Source organism: Mustelus asterias, chromosome 8 (assembly GCF_964213995.1).
Source record: "Mustelus asterias chromosome 8, sMusAst1.hap1.1, whole genome shotgun sequence".
Lineage (NCBI taxonomy): Eukaryota > Metazoa > Chordata > Chondrichthyes > Carcharhiniformes > Triakidae > Mustelus > Mustelus asterias.
This window is the reverse complement of record NC_135808.1, coordinates 6,507,891-6,522,040: the sequence shown is the minus strand read 5'-3', so window position 1 is coordinate 6,522,040 and position 14,150 is coordinate 6,507,891.

Here is a 14,150-nt window from a genome sequence, read left to right as displayed (position 1 = left end):
TCTGTGGTGAGAGAATAGAGCCAACATTTCAAGTCTAGATGACCTCGAAAGGCTCTGACAAAGGGTCACCTAGACTCGAAACATTGGCTCTATTCTTTCTCCACAGATGCTGTCAGACCTGCTGAGATTTTCCAGCATTTTTCTGTTTTTGCTTTCTCTTAACACTGTCTAAATGTTTAAAGTAAGAAGTCTCACAACACCAGGTTAAAGTCCAACAGGTTTATTTGGTAGCAAATACCATAAGCTTTCGGAGCGCTGCTCCTTCATCAGATGGAAGTGGAAATGTGCTCTCAAACAGTGCATAGAGACACAAAATCAAGTTACAGAATACTAATTAGAATGCGAATCCCTACAACCAGCCAGGTCTTAAAGATACGAAAGCTTATGGTATTTGCTACCAAATAAACCTGTTGGACTTTAACCTGGTGTTGTGAGACTTCTTACTGTGTTCACCCCAGTCCAACGCCAGCATCTCCACATCATAAATGTTTAAACCCAGATTCCTCCTTGTTCCAAGGAATGAGTCACAGTGAAAGAGTCTGAGCTGTATTGAATTTCCTCTAAGTAGGTGTCTCAGCATCGTACAGGCTAAAATATCAAACAGTCAAAGGAAATTGTAAAGGATCGTGGTGGACAAGATTTTGAATCTTAATTTTTGTTGCCTTGTGTTAAGATCACCAAAGCTGGTGAAATAAGGCAACCAAAAAAAAGCACACCAAATGTTCTTGGGACGGTAACATTGTCATAATCTGCTGGGACTAGTATTCCAGGGGTTTGGAGAAATGCTCTGAAGACCTGGGTTCAAATTCCACCAAGACAGCTGGCAGATTTGAAATTCAGTAAATAAACCCAAAATTCAAAAGTCATTCTTAGTAATGATGATCATGGAAGGGCATCTGGTTCACTGTTACCCTTTAGGGAAGGAAATCATACCCACTCTGGCCTACAGGTACCTTCAGACCTGGAGCAATGTGTTTGACTCTTAACTGTCTTCTGAAATGGCCGAGCAAGTCACTCAGTTGTATCAGGCAGTACGGAACAGTCCTGTGTGTGTCCCAACACCATGGACTGCAATTCACCATCATCTGCTCAAGGACAATTATGGATAGGGAATAATCACTGGCCTTGCATCAGAGACTACACCTGAACAGATGAAATAGGAGCAGAAGTGGGCGGCACTGTGGCACATTGGTTAGCACTGTTGCCACTCAGCACCAGGGACCCGGGTTCAATTCTTGGCTTGGGTCACTGTCTGTGCGGAGTTTGCACATTCTCCCAGTGTCTGCGTGAATTTCCTCCGGTTTCCTGGTTTCCTCCCATAGTCCGAAATATGAGCAAATTAGGTTGATTGGCCATGCTAAATTGATCCTTAGTGTCCCAAGATGTGTAGGTTAGATGGATAAGTCATGGGAAATGTGTGGGGTTATAGGGTTAGAGTGGGGGAGAGGGCCTGGATAAGATGTTCTGTCAGAGATTTGGTGTGGACTCAATGGGCCAAATGGGCTCTTTTGCACTTTGGGGATTCTAAGTAGGCCATTCGGCCTCTCAAGCCTGCCCTGCCATTCGATAAGTTTAGAGTTTATTCATTTGTATCACAAGTTAACACTGCAATGAGGTTACTGTGGAAATCCCCTAGTTGCCATACTCCGGCACCTGTTCGGGAACACTGAAGGAGAATTTAGCATGGCCAATGCACCTAATCAGCACATCTTTCGGATTGTGGGAGGAAGCCGGAGCACCCGGAGGAAACCCATGCAGACACGGGGAGAACATGCAGACTCTGAACAGACAGTGACCCAAGCGGGGAATTGAACCTGTGCCCCTGGTCCTGTGAGGCAGCAGTGCTAACCACTGTGCCGCCCCTGGTTGATCTGTTAATGTGGATCATGGTTAACCTGTTAGTGTTTCAAGTTTTATATTCCCAATCTACCCCCATAACCTCTGGTTACTTAACAACAATCTATCTGCCTCTGCCTAAAAAATATTCAATGACTCCACTTCCACTGTCTTCTGAGGCAGAGAGTTCCAGTGTCGCACACACCTCTGAGAGAAGAAATTTCTCCTCATCTCTGTCCCATAAGGACAACCCTAAACTTTAAAACAGTGTCCCCGAGTTCTGGACTCACCCACAAGAGGAAACATCCTTTCCATGTCACCTTGTCAATACTGCTCATGTTCTTATATACTTCAATCAAGCCACCCCTCACTCCTCTATACCCCAGTGGAAACCAGCCCAGTCTATTCAACCTTTCCTCATGAGGCAACCTGCTCATTCCAGGTCTCAATCTGGTAAATCTATCTTTAACCGCATCCAATGGCCCCTAAAAGGCTGACCGATTTCAGCACAGATGACTTGCTGCCAGTTGATTTAACAATGTTAAGATTAAGAATAAATTAACCTTTTTATGAGATTGATACATTTGCTGCCACTTAAACTTGGAGGTGTGTTTTTCTTTTTGATTGATCGTTATTTCAGTGTTTAATGTTTATCCGGTGTTACTCCTTGATCCTCAAATTTTAAAAGCTAAATTGTGTTTCAAATATAAATTTCCCAATTTCAATTTGTTACTTTTCAGTCCAATTAGTTAGAATCCATAGAATCATAGAATCCCTACAGTGCAGAAGGAGGCCATTCGATCCATCAAATCTGCACCGAATACAATCCCACCAAGACTCTATTCCCAAAACCCCTGATATTTACTCTGCTAATCCCCCTGACACTATGGTCAATTTAGCATGGCCAATCAACCTAACCCGCACACCTTTGGACTGTGGGAGGAAACCGGAGCACCCGGAGGAAACCCACGCAGACACAGGGAGAATGTGCAAACTCCACACAAACTGTGACCCGAGGCCAGAATTGAACCCGGGTCCCTGGCGCAGTGACGTTGATGAGAAAAGAGAAAATTGGTACAAGAGTTTGCAGCCCTAGACTGCCTTGGAGCAGCCTACCCAGCTGCTCCAGGCCTTACATGCTTACGACATGGCTTTCAGATGTATTCTGCCCGAGAAAGAGGACTCCACCCTCTGGGTGATCTCTCACTCTCAGTTTCCATTGAATCCTCAAGCCCGATGTCCCTCTTCTGCTGTGCTGTCTTAAAGAGACAGAAACCACAATCACCACAGTGTCATCCACAAATTTTGAAATTGTGCCTTCTACACCAAGATCCAGTTCCATGATATATAACTGGAAGAGCAGGGCACCCAACAGTGACTCCTGGGGAGCATTACATCTGCCTGTCTGGGTTTGTTCAGGATAAAGGCTTGCTATGTTGTACATTGTTTGATGATCATACAGTGAGCAGTGGATTACAAACACAGTCCATTACATACCTGGAATTGAACCAGGGTAGAAGATCTGATTGGGCATCCTTTTCCCGCCATTTAAACTGAAATTTCGGCTTGATGATCTGGGTCCTAAGAGTTGTGAGGATAAACGAGGTGATGAAACAAAGAGCATGTGGCATTGAATGAACACACTGAAATCTTGCTCAGACTAGCATAGAAATGTTGAAATAGGAGGAGTGGGCCATTCGCCCCTTCGAGCATGTCCACCATTTAGCTGATCCTCTCCCAATGCCATGCTCTCGCACTCTCCTCATGCCTCTTGATATCACTGGAGTCTAGAAATCTATGTATTTTCTTCTAAAATATATTCATTGACTTGGCCTCCACAGCCTTCTGTGGTAGAGGATTCCACTGATTCACCACCCTCTGAGTGAAGAAATTTCTCCTCAACTCAGTCCTAAATGGCCTATCCCAAGACAGTGACCCCCTTGTCCTAGACCCTCCAGCCAGAGGAGACAACATCCCTGCATCCTGTTACTAATTTGATTTTCCCAATCTATATGCAGATTAAAGTCATCCTTGATTGCTGTAGACCTTTGATACATACATTTCAAATTTCCTGTTTAATGCCATCCCCTATCTTGCCACTACTGTTTGCAGGGCTATAGACAACGTGCATTAATGTTTTCCGATCATTGTTGCTGCTTATCTCCACTGAGACTGATTCTGAGCCCAAATCCTCTCTCACTAATGCACTGATTTCAACCTTCACTCAACAGCATCCTACCTCCTTTCAGTCCTTACTAAATAAAGTTAAAGTTAATTTATTAGTCACAAGTAGGCTTACATTAACACTACAATGAAGTTACTGTGAAAATCCCCTAGTCACCACACTCCAGCACCTGTTCGGGTACACTGAGGGAGAACTTAGCATGGCTAATACACCTAACTCGCATATCTTTGGACTGTGGGAGGAAACCAGAGCACCCGGAGGAAATCCAAGCAGATACGGGGAGAACATGCAAACACTGCGCAGGCAGTGACCCAAGGCCGGAATGGAACTCAGGTCCCTGGCACTGAGAGGCAGCAGTGCTAACCACTGTGCCACCGTGCCATATATATTGAATATCCTTGGAAATTCAGTTCCCAGCCTTGTTCACCTTACAGCCTTGTTATCGCAATCATATTACACTCATGCATGCCAATTTCCATTGTTAATTCATCTATCTTATAGCAAATTGTCTGTGCTTTCAGATACAATGCATTTTGAAAATCCTTTTAATGTTTTTACACATGGGGCAAGATATTCTGGGCACACTTGCTCTAAGACTGGAAAATCCCGCCAGAGGTTGCATGATCCGTGTCCCGCCCACTACGATTCCTGTGGCGGGTGAGATGAGAAAAACTCGCCTATGGTTTTTTTATACTGCTGCTAGCTTTTGTTTCCTCTGCCTTACACTTTTGCTTTCTACTTTTCTGTTTTTCATTTCTATCTTTGTTTCCCTCGCTTGTGTCTCCCTCACTCAGGTTCCCATCCCCCTGCCACCAACAGCAGGAACAAATTCCTCTGTGAGGATATTGGTCCCAGTCCTGCTGAGAACCATCCAGTTTGTACAGGTCCCATCTTCCCCAGAATTGGTCCCATTGCCTTAGGAATCCAAATCTCTCCCTCCTACACCAACGCTCCGGCCATGCATTCATTTGGTCTATTCTCTTATTCCAGATCTTGCCAACATGTGGCACTGGGAGTAATCCTGAGATTATTAACTTGACGTCCTGTTTTTTGATTGATTGCTACAGTGGTTAGCACTGCTGCCTCACAGCGCCAGGGACCCACGTTCAATTCTCGGCTTGGGTCACTGTCTGTGCGGAGTCTGCACGCCCTCCCCAGGTCTGCATGGGTTTCCTCCGGGTGCTCCGGATTTCTCCCACAGTCCAAATGACGTGCTGGTTAGGGGCTTTGGCCATGCTAAATTCTCCCTCAGTGTACCCAAACAGGCATCAGAATGTGGCGACCGGAGGGTTTTCCCAGTTAACTTCATTGCAGTGTTAATGTAAGCCTATTTGTGACACTAATAAATAAGCTTTAAAAAACCTTAGCTCCCTATATTCAGCTTTCAGGACCTCAATCCTCCTTTTACCTATGTCATTAGTACCAATATGGATCACAACCTCTGGCTGGTCACCCTCCCGCTGAAGAATGTCTTGCAGCCACTCAGTGATGTCCCTAACCCTGGCACCAGGGAGGCACCACACCTTACTGGAGTTGAACCAAAAGAGAAAATGCTGGAAAATCTCAGCAGGTCTGGCAGCACCTAGATGATGGGACTGGGAGCATTCTGGCCAAGTTTGCCGATGATACAAAGATAGGTGGAGGGGCAGGTAGTATTGAGGAGGTGGGGAGGCTGCAGAAAGATTTAGACAGTTTAGGAGAGTGGTCCAAGAAGTGGCTGATGAAATTCAACGTGGGCAAGTGCGAGGTCGTACACTTTGGAAAAAAGAATAGAGGCATGGACTATTTTCTAAACGGTGACAAAATTCATAATGCTAAAGTGCAAAGGAACTTGGGAGTCCTAGTCCAGGATTCTCTAAAGGTAAACTTGCAGGTTGAGTCCGTAATTAAGAAAGCAAATGTAATGTTGTCATTTATCTCAAGAGGCTTGGAATACAAAAGCAGGGATGTACTTCTGAGGCTTTATAAAGCACTGGTTAGGCCCCATTTGGAGTACTGTGAGCAATTTTGGGCCCCACACCTCAGGAAGGACATACTGGCACTGGAGCGGGTCCAGCGGAGATTCACACGGATGATCCCAGGAATGGTAGGCCTGACATACGATGAACGTCTGAGGATCGTGGGATTATATTCATTGGAGTTTAGGAGGTTGAGGGGAGATCTGATAGAAACTTACAAGATAATGAACGGCTTAGATAGGATGGACGTAGGGAAGTTGTTTCCATTAACAGGGGAGACTAGGACGCGGGGGCACAGCCTTAGAATAAAAGGGAGTCACTTTAGAACAGAGATGAGGAGAAATTTCTTCAGCCAGAGAGTGGTGGGTCTGTGGAATTCATTGCCACAGAGGGCTGTGGAGGCCGAGACGTTGAGCGTCTTCAAGACAGAAATTGATAAATTCTTGATTTCTCGAGGAATTAAGGGCTATGGGGAGAGAGCGGGTAAATGGAGTTGAAATCAACCATGATTGAATGGTGGAGTGGACTCGATGGGCCGAATGGCCTTACTTCCGCTCCTATGTCTTATGGTCTTATGGTCTTAAAAGAGCTAATGTTTTGAGTCCAGATGACCCTTTGTCAAAGTGTCTGTGAAGAGGACATAAGGAGACTACAAAGATACATTGATAGGTTAACAGTGTGGGCAAAGATCTGGTAAATTGAGTATAATGTGAGAAAATGTGAAATTGCATATTTTGGCAGGAAGAATAAAAAAGAAATCTAAATGGTGAGAATTTACAGGGCTCGGATGTGCAGAGGGATCTGGGTGTCCCAGTGAATGAATCACAAAAGGGTAGCATGCAGGTGCAGCAAGTAATTAGGACATCTAATAGAATCTTATCATTTACTGTGAGGGGAATTGAATACAAAAGTAGTAGAGTTATGTTTAAATTATGTATGGCATGAGTGAGACCACATTTGGAGTACTGTGTACAGTACTGATCACCTTATTAAAGGAAGGATGTAAATGTGTCGGAAACAGTTCAGGGAAGGTTTATCAGAGCAAAATGTGGAATGGGTGGGGAGTCTTATGAGGAAAGTTGGTCAGGCTAGGCTTGTATCCGCTGGAGTTTAGAAGAGTAAGAGGTGACTTGATTGAAACATACAAGATCCTGCAATGCAGGGGGTCATTCAGCCCATCAACCAAACACCGACTCTCCAAAAGAGCATCTGACCCAGGCCCCACCCCCACCCATGCCTGTGCATGTACCATGGCTCACCCACCTAACCTACACATCTTCAGATTTACTAAGATCATGGTAGATTTAGCGCAGTCAATCCACTTAACCTGCACATCTTTGGAAGATGGGAGGAAACAGACACATGAAGAATGTGCAAACTCCACACAAACAGTCACCCAAGGCTGGAATCGAACCCAGATCCCTGGCGCTGTGAGGCAGCAGTGCTAACCACTGTGCCACCATGTCAGCCCGACAAGATGGATGTGGAGAGGATGTTTTCTCTTGTGGGAGAATCTAGAATTAGGGGTCATTGTTTAAAAATAAGAAGTTGTCCATTTAAAACAGAAATGAGGTGTATCTTAACTAGGCTCTAGAGCCATCACTTAAGACACAAATGTTATTTGAAAGCCCACCAACACCCCAGGAGGCTAAAGAAATTTGGCATGCCCGCTACAACTCTCAACGACTTTTACAGATGCACCTTAGAAAGCATCATTTTCTGGTTGTATCACAGTTTGGTATGGCTCCTGCTCTGACCAAGACTGCAAGGAACTACAAAGGGTTGTGAATGAAGTCCAGTCCACCACGCAAACCAGACTCCCATCCATTGATAAAGACAAAATACCTCAGATGCTGGAATCTGAAACAAAAACAGAAATGCTGGAAAATCTCAGCAGGTCTGACAGCATCAGTGGAGAGAGAATAGAACCAACGTTTTGAATCTGGATGACCCTCTGAAATCAAAGGCTCTGATGAAGGGTCATCCAGATTCGAAACATTGGCTCTATTCTCTCTCCACAGATGCTGTCAGATCTGCTGAGATTTTCCAGCATTTTCTGTCTTTGTCCCATCCATTGACTCTATCTATACATCCCACTGCCTCAGAAAAGCAGCCAGCATAATCAAGGACCCCACACAAGCCAGACATACTCTCTTCCGCCTTCTTCCGTCAGGAAAAAGATACAACAGTCTGAGGTCACGTACCAACTGACTCGAAAACTGCTTCTTCCCTGCTGCCATCAGGCTTTTGAGTGGACCTACCTTGTATTAAGTTGATCTTTCTCTACACACTAGCTATGACTGTAACACTACATTCTGCACTCTTTCCTTTCCTTCTCTATGAATGGTATGCTTTGTCTGTACAGCGTGCAAGAAACAATACTTTTCACTGTATACTAATACATGTGATAATAATAAATCAAATCAAAGCAAAGATTTTGATCCTGGCAACTGTTCAATATCAGGTTTACACAAACGAAAAATAAAAGAAAAAAAAATTCTGTTTAAAAGGCTACTTACGTTGATGTGGGAGAATGATAGGAAATGTATGCCACGGACAGCACTGCCATAACCAACAGCGCAACAAAGACCATTTGTTTGTTGATTTCAAACCTGACCTGAAAAGAAGAAATTTTTTAATTTAACTATAGTTCTTAGTTGAGGTGGATTGACCACTAGTCAACTGATTTCTTCCAGCAATGCCTTCACCTGGGATACAGAGTGACTTTTGTTCATCGACAGAATTCAGAGTTAAATGGTTTGTGATATCAGGGTCTCAGTTTAAAATCACATCCCAAGGGCAGTGCCTCCAATAAGTGTACTGCTCTGTAAATGAGAACCTGGATTATGGATCCGAATCTCAGGAGAGGGATTTGAATACTCAACCTGCTGGCAAATGCTACTCGCCAAGCATAGGCTGAGGATGAATTATCATGAGATTAGAGAAAATATCAAGGCTGGAATGCACCCATTCCAGAGACTTGAGCACATACCTTAGGTCAACAAAGATACTCCACACAATTCTTGCAATAGAACAAACAATACATGCACTATTGATTATGAGGGGCACTTAAAATAGAAAGGGTCGAGAACTTCAAGTTTTTAGGTGTCCAGATCACCAACAAATTGTCCTGGTCCCCCCATGCCAACATTATAGTTAAGAAAGCCCACCAATGCCTCCATTTCCTCAGAAGACTAAGGAAATTTGGCATGTCCGCTATGACTCTCACCAACTTTTACAGATGCACCATAGAAAGCATTCTTTCTGGTTGTATCACAGCTCCTGCTCTGTCCAAGACTGCAAGAAACTACAAAAGGTCGTAATTGAAACCCAGTTCATCATGCACACCAGCTTCCCATCCATGGACTCTACAGATAGGTGCACTAGTCAGCCTATCTGCATCCAATGCTCTGAGAAGTCAGCCTCTGAGGGAAAAAAATTGAAATAGTTGCAAAATCAGTATTGAAAGCCACAAGGGCAAAAACAAAGGTGATTGGACCAAATAGCTGACTTAATGGTTGGGAGGCTGGCTTGGAGACCAGGTCGAGGTTGACTCAAGGGCCATGGTGAGGCTGACTTGAAGGAATAGAGAGAGGTGTGAGCGTGCATGAGAGAGAGAAAGAGAGAGAGGTGTAAGTGTGTGTGTTTGTGTGAGAGAAAAGTGTGTGTGAGAAAGAGGTGAGTGTGTGTGAGAGAGCCTGTGTGTATTTGTGTAAGAGGTGTTTGTATTTCTATGAGACATGAGTGTGTATGTGAAATGGACCTACCTCACACTAAATTGATCTTTCTCTACACCCTAGCTATGACTGTAACACTAAATCCTGCACTCTCTCCTTTCCTTCTCTATGAACGGTATGCTTTGTCTGTATAGCATGCAAGAAACAATGCTTTTCACTGTATACATGACAATAATACAAGCAATAGCACTGCAAAGACATTTACCTTAGGCAAATACAAATGAACTACATTACCTGTCCCTTTCACAGGGCAGCCAGACTCAATTGGGTGAGGAACAAGCATAAGACATAATCACTTCTGTGTGACAATAATAAATCAAATCAAATCAAATCAAGGACCCCATGTACCCCGGACATACTCTCTTTCACCTTCTTCCATCAGGAAAAAGACACTAAAGTCTGAGATTGTTATTATGAAATGAGAGAAAATATCAAGGCTAGCCTTGACAACTGACTCAAGAACAGCTTCTTCCCTGCTGCCTTTGGACTTTTGAATGGACCTATCATATATTAATCTGCTCTTTCTCTTCACCTTATTCTCCCCGGATTCCTGTGTGCTGTGATGATTTTACACTAGGCAGAAAGGGCCTTGGACGGGAAGTCCATCCTTGTCCCAGTTGATGTACTTAGTGGCCAATTTACCAGACTGTCAGGATTTGAATGTTTGTACCTTGCTTAAACCTCTGGATTAGCAAACACTGTGACATTGCCACTACACCATCATGTCACCCTTAGTGCTCACTCCCAAGTTTCCACACATGTAGAATTGCTCGATTAGATTCCAGTCTATAACTGACTCCCTAAAATCCAATAAAACCATCAAAAAAAAACCTTCAGTCCAATCCCATCCTGTAATTTATATTTGAGTGCCTGTTATTCTTCATATAATAAATCTGTCTGCTCAGATTGTGGCCTGTAACTCACTCCTAGGTTTCTATTCTTCTGCGCATGTACATATTCCCCTCAAATATAATTCAATGACTCAACTTCCTGCTCGCCATTGTGCAATGTATTAAACTGACAATTATCCACTACATTAAGGGGCAGCAATCTTTTCATTGCAGGTTTGCTGTGTTCTTGTGTGAAACACCTTGGATCGGGTTACAGGTTCGCAATTACACCTTGACAGCAGGGGTAGGCGATGGCCTAGTGGTATTATCGCTAGAATATTAATCCAGAAGCTCAGGTAATGTTCAAATCCCACCACAGCAGATGATGGAATTTGAACTCAATTTTTAAAAATCTGGAATTAAGAATCTACTGATGACCACGAAACCGTTGTCAATTATCGGAAAAAACCCATCTGATTCACTTATGTTCTTCAGGGAAGGAAATCTGCTGTCCCTTATCTGGTCTAGCCTACATGTTTAAGTTTATTTATTAGTGTCACAAGTAGGCTTACATTAACACTGCAATGAAATTACTGTGAAAATCCCCCAGTCGCCACACTCCAGCACCTGTTTGGGTGCACTGAGGGAGAATTTAGCACGGCCAATTCACCTAACCAGCACATCTTTCGGACCGTGGGAGGAAACCGGAGCACCCAGAGGAAACCCACATAGACACGGGGAGAACGTGCAGACTCCACACAGACAGTGACCCAAGACAGGAATCAAACCCGAGTCCCAGGCGCTGTGAGGCAGCAGTGCTAATCGCTGTGCCACCGTGTAAGATGTTGTTGACTCTCAACTGATCAATTATGGACGGGCAATAAATGCTGGCCAGCCAGGGACATGCATGTCCCAGGAATGAGTATTAAAACAAAACAGCAGCATTCAGAACGCGCAGAGGATGCGGAGATCCCAGGTGAAGTCAACCAACTCCCCTCCCGATTGCAGCTGAATCTCTCCGGGAAACACCAGCAGTGCAGTCACAGGGATGGCAGTCCTGGCTTCACTTGCCTCGCCTGGGGGCGAACGTGGGGAAGACTCTACCATCTGGCGGAGTGTATAATCTCCACATCTCCATCTCCACATCAGGAGTGTATAATCCCAGCCTGGGGTGTGTAACTCGAGCTTTCCAGCGGTAACTCATTTAAGTAAGAAACATTTTTTTTCTCTCAGTGCATCATATAGGAAATATATTACAGAATGTGTTACCTGCATGTTCGGTTTTGCGAGCCACTTGTTCCCAGGGTAAAATCTCAGACTATCTTTCGTTCACACATTTACAGTGTCGATTACTGAACCTTGCTTGTTTCCCACTGGAGACACACACAGAAAGGAGGAGGTTAATATCCCTTTAAGTTAGCGTCCTTGACACAGGTAAACAGATGCGAACCGCTTATCCGCAAGATTCTGTTTAATCTCACCTTTTAGCACCTCTCGGTCATTTCGTTGCCCGTAAGTACTTCAAGAAGGGTTCTGGTTGTTTTGAATGTTGGAACAGAGGGCTTTCGAAAGCCAAGACGTATTGGACTGGCCTCAAGACTCCGGTTGATGCGACTGGGGAGATTCTGGATCAGTTCCAGTGCATCTCCTGACCCAGCGTCTGAATTATTTCATCCATTCGTCCACTTTCTATCGACAATTCCTCCACTTTCTGGTCTCTCAAGGTGATTTTATCCGCCTCAAGTGCCACAGCAATCCTCCCCCTCCCTTGGCTAGGTTAACATTGACAATCTGTGACAGGGAATATACCTGTATTTTCCCCCAATTGTCGTTTGGGCAATCTTTCCTATTTCTCTTTCATGGTAAATCGCGCTCCTCTCCCCTGCCCCCCTCCTCATGCCAGAGGGGTTTATGGTAATTTTTAACCCTCGGTCTCCATTTCCCTCTGGCTGGGGTGGAACTTGTGACTGGTCATGCCTTGGGTAAGGCTCAGCTGCACAATGGGCGGCGAATGCGCTTAACGAGCCACTGGGGAGATTCTGAGTGAAGCCTTCTTTAATTACTGACGCCCTACCTGTGAATGAGAATTTGAGATCTGCCTGTTCATGTTACCAACGTGCGGATTAGGAGCAGGAGCAGGCCATTCGGCCCCTCCACTCTGCTCTGCCATTCAATGAGATTCGCAACTGATCTGATTGTAAACTCAACCCCCACATTCCTGGCAATCTCCCTCCCTCCCACCCGCAATCCCCTAACCTTGTTAATCATAGAATCCCTATGGTGCAGAAGGGGGCAATTTGGCCCATCGGATCTGCACCAACAACAATCCCACCCAGGCACTATCCTTGTAACCCCATATAATCCCCCTGATGTGGAGATGCCGGGGTTGGACTGGGGTGGGCGCAGTAAGAAGCCTCACAACACCAGGTTAAAGTCCAACAGGTTTATTTGGCAGCACGAGCTTTCGGAGCGCTGTTCCTTCATCACCTGTTAGACTTTAACCTGGTGCTGTGAGACTTCTTACTGTAATACCACTGACACTTAGGGGCAATCCCACCCAGTCCTGTTTCCCCGTAATCCCAAGTATTTACCCTGCAAATCCCCCAAACCTACACATCATGGGACACTAAGGGTCAATAGAGCATAGCCAATTCACCAAACCTGCACATCTTTGGACTGTGGGAGGAAACCAGAGCACCCGAAGGAAACCCACGCAGATATGGGGAGAACATGCAGACTCCCACGCAGACAGTCACCCGAGGCCAGAATTGAAGCCATGTCTCTGGTGCTGTGAGGCAACAGTGCTAACCACTGTGCCACCGTGCTGCCCCACTGTGCCACCGTGCTGCCCACTGTGCCACCATGCCACTCCTTAGTGTCCAAAGATGTGTAGGTTAGATGGATTAGCTATGATAAATGTTTGGGATTACGGTAATGGGGAATCAATAATCTATCTAGTTCTGCCTTAAAAATATTAAAAGATTCTGGGCAGGATTTTCCATTTGTGCTTGCCCCAAGACCTGAAATTCCTACCCAAGATCAATGGACCTTTGCATGATTCCACCCCCTCCCACCCCCCACCAACCAACCCCCGCCGCCCCCCACCCCCACCCCCACCCCCCCCCCTCCACCCCAGTACAATTCTCACAGAAAATTCTGTCCTCTGTCTCTACCACCTTTTGAGGAAGGGAGTTCCTTGAAGGATAACAAAAAAGGGTACCAGCTTGCTAAGATAAACTAACAGTGATTGGTAACCCTGGTAACACTCTTCAATTATGAATTGGGGAGTTGGTAGTCATAGAATCCCTACTGTGCAGAAGGAGGCCATTCGGCTGTTGGGTCTGCACCAACTCTCTGATGGAGTATTTTATCCAGGTCCTCTCCCCTGCCCTATTCCCATAATGATGTGGAGATGCCGGCGTTGGACTGGGGTAAACACAGTAAGAAGTTTAACAACACCAGGTTAAAGTCCAACAGGTTTATTTGGTAGCAAAAGACACGTGTGGCTTTTGCTACCAAATAAACCTGTTGGACTTTAACCTGGTGTTGTTAAACTTCTTACTGTATTCCCATAATCCCAAACATTTACCATGGCTAATCTATC